Raw genomic sequence first — 8,657 nt, 5'->3', positions numbered from 1 at the left:
AGATCTGAAACGATCAAGTGATACAACTAAATGAGCTTATTTACAGTTTGAATACTTTGTTGTATTTTGATTAATAATCTCGAGTATGCATTGTGTAAATGACGAAACATTACTGTGAAATCAGTGAATAGAAACAGTCTTGCTTTATGACAACACGTTTGTTTTTTTCTAAACACTTTTTTTCCGTTATAAATAAAATGACGAGGATATAAGATATCAAACACAACATGTTTAGGTCAATATATATGGACAAACCCTGTTGACATACTTTTTATTCAGGTTATAATGCGTCAATTATAACAACTACTCACATAAATTGCGCTGATGTTGAAAAATATACTGTGTTGAGTAAATGCAAATTACTCTCTATGAAAAGGATTTATTTTATGACTTATTGGCTTCTGTGCTAGATAATAGTTTTGCAACCAAAAAAAAACTGCCATTCTAGATTTATTTAGACAAAGAAATATATACGAAAAATGCGCTAGAAGTTAGGAGGAACAAGGAAAAAAGAAGTCTTAGCATACAGTAGAAAAGTATCGCTTACGTCAGTGAAATAAAACAGAAACATATACCTCCTAGTTTACGGCTTTAAACGGATGTATGAATTCGGTAAAGATCAGTGCATTTATGATAAGACAGGATTCTGGTCTTGTTGACGCATACATGTACATGTATTTAATCTTTACATAAATACGAAAGTTACGTAACATGCTAAATTTTCACGAGTATATGATTTGTATACATGTATTAACATTAAATGCAGTACTAATTAAAATTTAATTCTGGTCTAAAGATATGTAGCTTTAAACATGAAATGAAATTTCTTTTTCCCTCTCTTTTTATAAAGATACCAAGGTAGATAGATCTTCTTCTTTTCATTCTTATCGCAAAAAGATTCACATAAATCCTGTGATTGTGTTAAAGTGTTTTTTCTTTTCTTTTTTGTTTGTACGTCATGTTAACGCATGTTTGATCTTTATATGGAAATGGAAAGTTATGTAACAGGCATATGAAAAAGTATTCTTTTTTATTTGTACCCTCAAACAAAGAGGGGTACGCATCATTATGTTTTGTTGCTGATGACTATTCATTTGTTTATTTTATATAGCACGTGTACTAAATGAACATGCTCTAAATGAACTTTCATGTTTAAATAAATTGTTGAAAAACTATTTTAAAATCTTGACTTAATGTATGCGGGATCTCATATTAATTTATCACTTCGTTCCGACTAATATTATATACTTATAAATGAAATATTGAGAAATATTGATGAAATAATATGTATATAGACTTAATATATGTACTACATTTCTGTCGCAGAAGAAATATTATTAGCTCATCACAGACTTAAAATATTTATTTTATATATAAAATAAAGGCCTAAATTGGAAACGTAAACATATTACTTGAACAAGACTCGAGACTTGCAGTCATGAAAGGGCAACAACTCCAAAGTATATCGTTGAAAGAAATGCTGGGTATACCTACGGCTATTAAGAAGTCCGTGACTTTGATATACAAACTGACCCCGAGGAACTCAAAGTAAAAGGAGATTACGGGAAAGAGTATTGTGATGCTTATTTTAAAAGGGTTATTGAAAAAGGGCAGATGAAAAAGGGCAGATTTTAAAGTATAACAAGTATTAGCATTTCCAGAAATGTTTGGAATCGCCGTTCAGCCATGAGCATAGTTCTTGCCTAATAGCTTTATTGTATGTGGTCAACACATAAAGCCAACCAAAATGCTTGATAACTCTACCATTCCGTTCTAGTCAAACTATTAACATTGATGTCTGAGAATGTTTTTTATTCTACTGCTTTTCTTTTCCTTTTGAAACGAACTATAACTGACCTGCTATACTATAGATATGATGCAATACAACTCTTTGCTCGGAAGAAAGAAATACAAGTTTTTGGGAAAAAAACACTCTTATTTAGACTTCATTATCAAATCAGAAATGACATGAAGCAAATATGGATTTTGCTGTTTTTTTCCTACAAGAACTTAAAAGACTGTTACTGAGTCCGTTCATTGATAATGGTATTTTTCAGTTGTACGAATAGATTACCCGACAAAAAATGGCGGTTGGGCGAGTCTATTTACGCACCCCTTGTCGTCCATTTAGTTATCATGTGATATTAGATTATTCGCTTTGATTGACTAAAGACAGGCGGTGTAAAGGTAGAACTGTTCAAATCTTGTTAATTGTATATTTATCGCTGTCAAGGAACGGCGATAATGACAAAATCCAAACATTCGTCAATGAAATTCGGAGGAACCGAGCGTTAAAACATCGCTCGATAACAATTGAACTGTGGCAGTCGGAGCATCGTGACCCAAAGTATTGTAGGGAAGAAGAAAAGTGCTCTAGAGTTGCTGAGATTGTGATGTATCCACCGCCAGATGGTTGGCCTGATCGTTTGAAAATAATACGTATATTGGTCATTAAAGAAACAGAGTTTAAGATAACAGTTAAAAATGCAACCACAGGGGAAGAATACAAAACTAAACATACTTTTTGAAGGTCTGAAAGATCAAGTGATACAACTAAATGAGCTTATTTACAGTTTGAATACTTTGTTGTATTTTGATTAATAATCTCGAGTATGAATTTGGAAACTATGGATGTGTAAATGACGAAACATTACTGTGAAATCAGTGAATAGAAACAGTTGCTTTATGACAACACCTTGTGTTTTTTTTCTAAACACTTTCTTATTTCTGTTATAAATAAAATGACGAGGATATTTGACAACAACTCACATAAATTGCTCTAATAATGAAAAATATACTGTGTTGAATAAATGCAAATTACACTCTATGAAATGACTTTATTTTAGGATTTATCTAATGAATGATTAGCTACATTTCTAGTTAATGGTTTGCAACCAACAAAACTGCCATTCTAGATTTATTTAGACAAAGAAATATATCGAAGTTAGGAGGAACAAGAGGAAAAAGAAGTCTTAGCATGCAATAGAAACGTATTGCTTTCGTCAGTGAAATAAAACAGAAACATAATTATACAGCATTAAACGGATCGTATGAATTCGGTAAACATCGGTGCATTTATGATAAGACAGGTTTGATGAGGTAGATTCTGGTCTTGATCTTTATATAAAATCGGGAAGTTACGTAACAGGCTAAATTTTCACGAGTATATGATTTTCATATTTACATTAAGTGCAGTGCCAATTGTGATGCATTAATGGTCTGAAGATAATGTAGCTTTAACATGAAGTTAAGTTAGTTTGAGTGAGAGCGAGTGATTGATATATTCATAGTATAAATATTGAAAACGTTAAATAAATCTTTCCCTGATTGATTGCAATTATAGGAATATCAATGCTATTTATAAATAAAGCAAACACCTGTATCAATTTCTTAATAAAAAATTCTGACAGCACAAAAACACCAGGAAAGATCAAATTTTACCCCCAAAGGCTTAGGTAATACATCTTTATGTGGCTGTTATAGGTAAAAGATTGGTTTACTTCTTAAAAAGAGTCTAAAATTTTAATAATGATAATATTGAATTTCCGATAAGCCGGTGGTATCATCTAAACAAAAAAAAAGCTGAATATTTTTTTTATTATTATTAAATATTAGGAAGCGTTTTTTCCCCTAAATATGTGCGTTTAATATCAATGGTATCGTTGATAAAAAATCTTCATGGAGTTGACCATAAGGAAACAAAAGCAACGTAAATGTATTTTTTTTGAGAACATTATTGTTTGGTTTTATTAACCTGTCAATTACATATTGATTACACGGTCGATGCACACAGTATATTAATCTTCGGTAGATGTTCGGTACGTTCCGTGAGATGTACGCAGTACGATGGAATTTAATTTAATTTGTATCTCTAAACTAAGTGTACTAGTGTACTCAGCGTTATAGCGCAATAGGGTAAATCACGAGTTTATAATCTAAGTGTATAATTTACGATTAAATTGATTTTTCAATTTATGGTTTAAATATTGACATATATGTATACGAACACAAAAACTTAAACCGTAAAATATTGTAAACTTGTCTAGTATCTCAGTTAAATAGATAAGAAGACACGATTGTATTACTAGAGCGTGTCAATCTTGTAACTTAAAACACTTTAACATGGAAACGTTAAAGGGCCTTCATTTAGTGCGATCATGAGGTGTATGACGACTGTTTTTTGTGTTCTATTTGATTAGATGTTTAAACACAAATCAATTCATTTTATTCACAAAGATTAGACCTTTTTTTTGTCATTCTTAGTCACTTTTCTCAAAATGCTTATGTGTCTAGGTAATTCTTTGTCACAAAGATAAATGTTTTACAAAAGACGAAAAGATACCTTTTCGCCTACACAAAAATTTCAAGCATATCGAGAAATGGTTCTCCGAAATTAACGTCGTTTTTTAATCTTTCTGAATAAAATAAATTGATTTGTGTTAAAACTTTTAATTAAATCGAATTAAAATCAGAAAACTTACACATCATGATCTCACTTATTGGAGGCCCTTTAACGTTTCCGTACTTTTCTATTTCAGAGCAGATAACATAACTTCCTTAATGCGAACATATTTACTAATTTCCTATAAGCCTACACAATTACCTTATCACTTTCTTTTTTCCTATAAAGATACCTATGTAGATATATCTTCTTCTTTTCATTCTTATCCCAAAAAGATTCGCATAAATCCTGTAATTGTGTACAAGTGTTTTTGTTTTTTGTTTGTACGACATGTTGACGCGTATTTGATCTTTACTGATATGAAAATGGAAAATATGTAAAAGTATTCTATTTTTTAATTTAATTTATACCCTCCAACAAATTGGAGTAGGCATCATTATATTTTGTTGTTGTTGAATGTTTCTAACTATATATTAAATTGTTTATTTTGTATATCACTAATGGCCATGCTTCACGTTTGAATAAAATGTTGCACAAAAAAATAACGACTTATTATATCGTTGGATCTCATATCATTTTATCATTTCGTACCGACTTTAATTATATATATACAATGTACTTATAAATGAAATATTGAGAAATATTGATAAATAAATGCATATTTTTATTTTCCGTAGTATCACTTTAAAAATTTATTTTTCACTGCAGTGAAACATAATATTTTCCATGTTTTCACTGGTGTCTTTCCGGACTACTTTCTTTTAACTTCAGTTAATACACAAATTTAAAAGGTGAGGTCTTTTGAATTGTAATTTCAAAAAAAAAGGAAAAAGTTTTCTTCTTCTTTAAATTTATACAAGATTTATAGTATATCTTTTGGTATGAAAATTATCATTAATGCCATTCGAGAAATCCTCAGTAATTATAGAACAAACTTGTATATCCTCCATTTATTAAATACATCTAAAAAGGGACAGATTGTAGGTTTTTTTATCACATAATATTTCAAAGCCTTAAACAAAGATCAGGTTCGTTCAAATACATCGTGTTAAGAATTAAACAGACATACTGTAGTAATAATGATTTGGAATTTATATTGAACTCAATGCTAATAGTGATCTGCTGTAGTATATTCCTTAAGAGCCAACTATAAGAAACAGATAGAGATATGCAGCAAAAGCATAATGATATTATATACTAGCAACTTTATTCCGAATCACTTTCATATTGAATACAGACCTACATTTTTTTGGAGTTTAAGTGGTAAAAACGTGTATAAATGGTACGGGAAACACATAATGGTTATAGAGCAATGAATATTCATGACCATCCAATTGTACGTTTAACTGGAAAGGCTATGATGTCTGTGTAGCTCGTAAAACAATTAACAAGTCAAGAAAGTTAGGAAAATGAAAAAAGAAAAATAAAGCAAATATACTTCTCGATTTTAAGCATTGAAACTGTCTGTTGAAAAACTAAGCGTCGCAATTTATAGATATTCTTCTTCTTACTATTATTATTATTATTATTATTATTATTATTATTATCACTATTCTCAACTAGCCTATAGTATAAATTACAAAAAGTTTTATACCAAATTGAAATGAGATAACAATAAACTTCAACAATACATTCAAAAATAAAATCTAAGACTAGATTCTATGTATGACTATTATAATACTGTTTCAGAAAATAATTTTATACATTTCATACAGTGACATTATGCCCATCAAAGGGTACAGTGAGTACAGGCGAATATCAAAATAAGTTTTCATTTTGCCGTAATTCCTTTTAATTTAATAATTTACTTCCCATAAACAATAAATAATGCACATATCCAAATAAAATTTGTGTAAATATCCATTAGAATTTACCTCTAACACTCAGTTTATAAAAAGAGTGGGGCAGTCTTTTTATATTTTAGGCAGATTTATAATTTTATCCTGAACGTTTTCTAATATCAACTGTTGGTCAAACACCATTTTAAATAACAGTCAATCTGTTGAAATATAAAGTCAATTCAGCTCAACTTGACTATGAACATATGAGCATAATGTCACTTTTAGCTATAGATTGCTTTTACAATGCTAGATTAAACTAGAAGTAATAGGTAAGTATTATATATTAGAGTCTGAAAGGTCAAAATTGTTCAGTTCTTCTTATAAACGACTTTGTACAAATGTTCTTCGTAAATTAAGATAGTTTCTTGAAATGATGTAGTTATATGTAAGTGATGGTTGTTATTTGGTCTCATTTGATCTTAAACATATGTTTACCCTTCTTTACACGGACGATTTAGTTTTAAAACCTAAAACAAAAATAGAGCTTCCGACTGTGATGACTGAGATTTCAAAATCAATCACGAGAAAAAAAGTCATATTTTTCATGAATGGCCATTACTTGCAAGCTTTTGAAAAATGATTCCGTAGGGGAGACACTTTAGAAGTAACGTCTAATTATAAATATCATCTAACAATGTTTTGTATCAAAAACATCGGAAGAAGCATACAATACTATTTTTTTCTCACTTTAAACGAACTTATTGCGATATGGGCAACTACAGTATCTTTATTGTTTAAAATATTTGTCTAAAAAATAATACCTACATAGTCATATGACTCAGAATATTGATTTCCATTTAACCAAGTTCAGTAAATACGAGTATGCATTGAACTTTACCTGGTCAACTCCAAAAACGTTGTTTCACAGAGAATAAGGTGGGGCCCCAACTGTTTTGCAATAGTTCTTAAAGCAATCAAAATCTCAATATAAATATAAATAAAGTTCTTATATCATGATTTTAAAGTTCAATTTTGTTCGGCAGTAGAATTAGATGTTCGTATCATATTCGACGGGTACTTTTTACTCATGTATTTGGTCAGGAATGGACGAAGCAGGGGTAAGTAAGTTCGACTTGTTTTTGTCGTGAATTATCAATACAGATATCATTAAATGTCATAATTAGATGTGAATTTTCATAAATATTTCAGTTTATAATTTATTGAACACTACAAACTATACAAGAAACTACAAAATGAGAATAAAAGTACAGTACAAAATACAAAATGAGAATAAAAGTACAGTACAAAATACAAAATGAGAATAAAAGTACAGTACAAAATACAAAATGAGAATAAAAGTACAGTACAAAATACAAAATGAGAATAAAAGTACAGTACAAAATGAGAATAAAAGTACAGTACAAAATACAAAATGAGAATAAAAGTACAGTACAAAATAATGCAGTGTAATGCAATTCAATTGCTTGCAGCGTTCAAGGATTCATTTCCAAAAATACAAATAGTACAGACTCGAACTTCCAGAAACTGGGTATCTGGCAAATATAAATCAGTTATTGTGAACCCCACAAGTGAGACGGACATTATCAAAACAAAACCCTTGAATACCTACCTATACACAATCGTTTTTCATGTCTGTTTATTTTGTTTTTCATTTTACGAGAATATGTATGCTTGACGTCATGATCTGACCGAAAATACGACCCAGGTCTATTTAAATTATGGAAATAGATCAAAGAGATAGGGCAAATTAGACGAATGTTCATTTAATCATAAATGGCAGCCACAGAAATAAAGAGTTCATTAGTTTGAAAATAACCATATGGCTTCATAAAACTATAAATAGAAAGTTCTGCATTTGTTGTGCATTTGTACATAATTTATCCTGTGCCACACCTAATGATAAATTTGGGTATGAATAAAATTTATAAACATGTAGGATTGACATTAATCGAATTACTTCGAAAATGCCAATTTCTATACTGTTTAAGGTATGATCACCCTTACGGGTACTATAAGGAACTGAAAAATTGACAAAATAGGTAACATACACCTGTATGTAAAATTTAAACAGACTTTACCGTACGAAAATCGAGTTATGGCCACTTTTCTGAACTGAAGCTAGGATGTTATGAGAGCCCTTTTTCAGAAATGAGGAACCCTTAAATAATCTGCAATAACATCCTAATAAAAACGTTTTCCCATTAATTTTAGTAAGAAACAAAAAGTACCATTCAGCTACCAATCCACATAAACAAAATTACGGTTCCTACTAATATTTTATGAAATATGTATAAAAATGTTACCCTACCCCACCCATTTTTAACAAGTGTTTGACCATATTTATACTTAGGGAGCCTCATTAAAAAATCCTTAGAATTTACCAAAATGAGTGCCTGTTTTCAAAGTTTCCCTAATTTTTAAAGAAGTATATTAGTTGATCTTGTAAAATACTA

The sequence above is a fragment of the Ruditapes philippinarum genome, unplaced genomic scaffold (genome assembly GCF_026571515.1).
Source record: "Ruditapes philippinarum isolate M1 unplaced genomic scaffold, ASM2657151v2 ctg4485_1_1_1_1, whole genome shotgun sequence".
NCBI classification, from domain to species: Eukaryota; Metazoa; Mollusca; class Bivalvia; order Venerida; family Veneridae; genus Ruditapes; species Ruditapes philippinarum.
The sequence above is the reverse complement of the archived record's forward strand: the minus strand, read 5'-3'. Positions refer to the sequence as shown.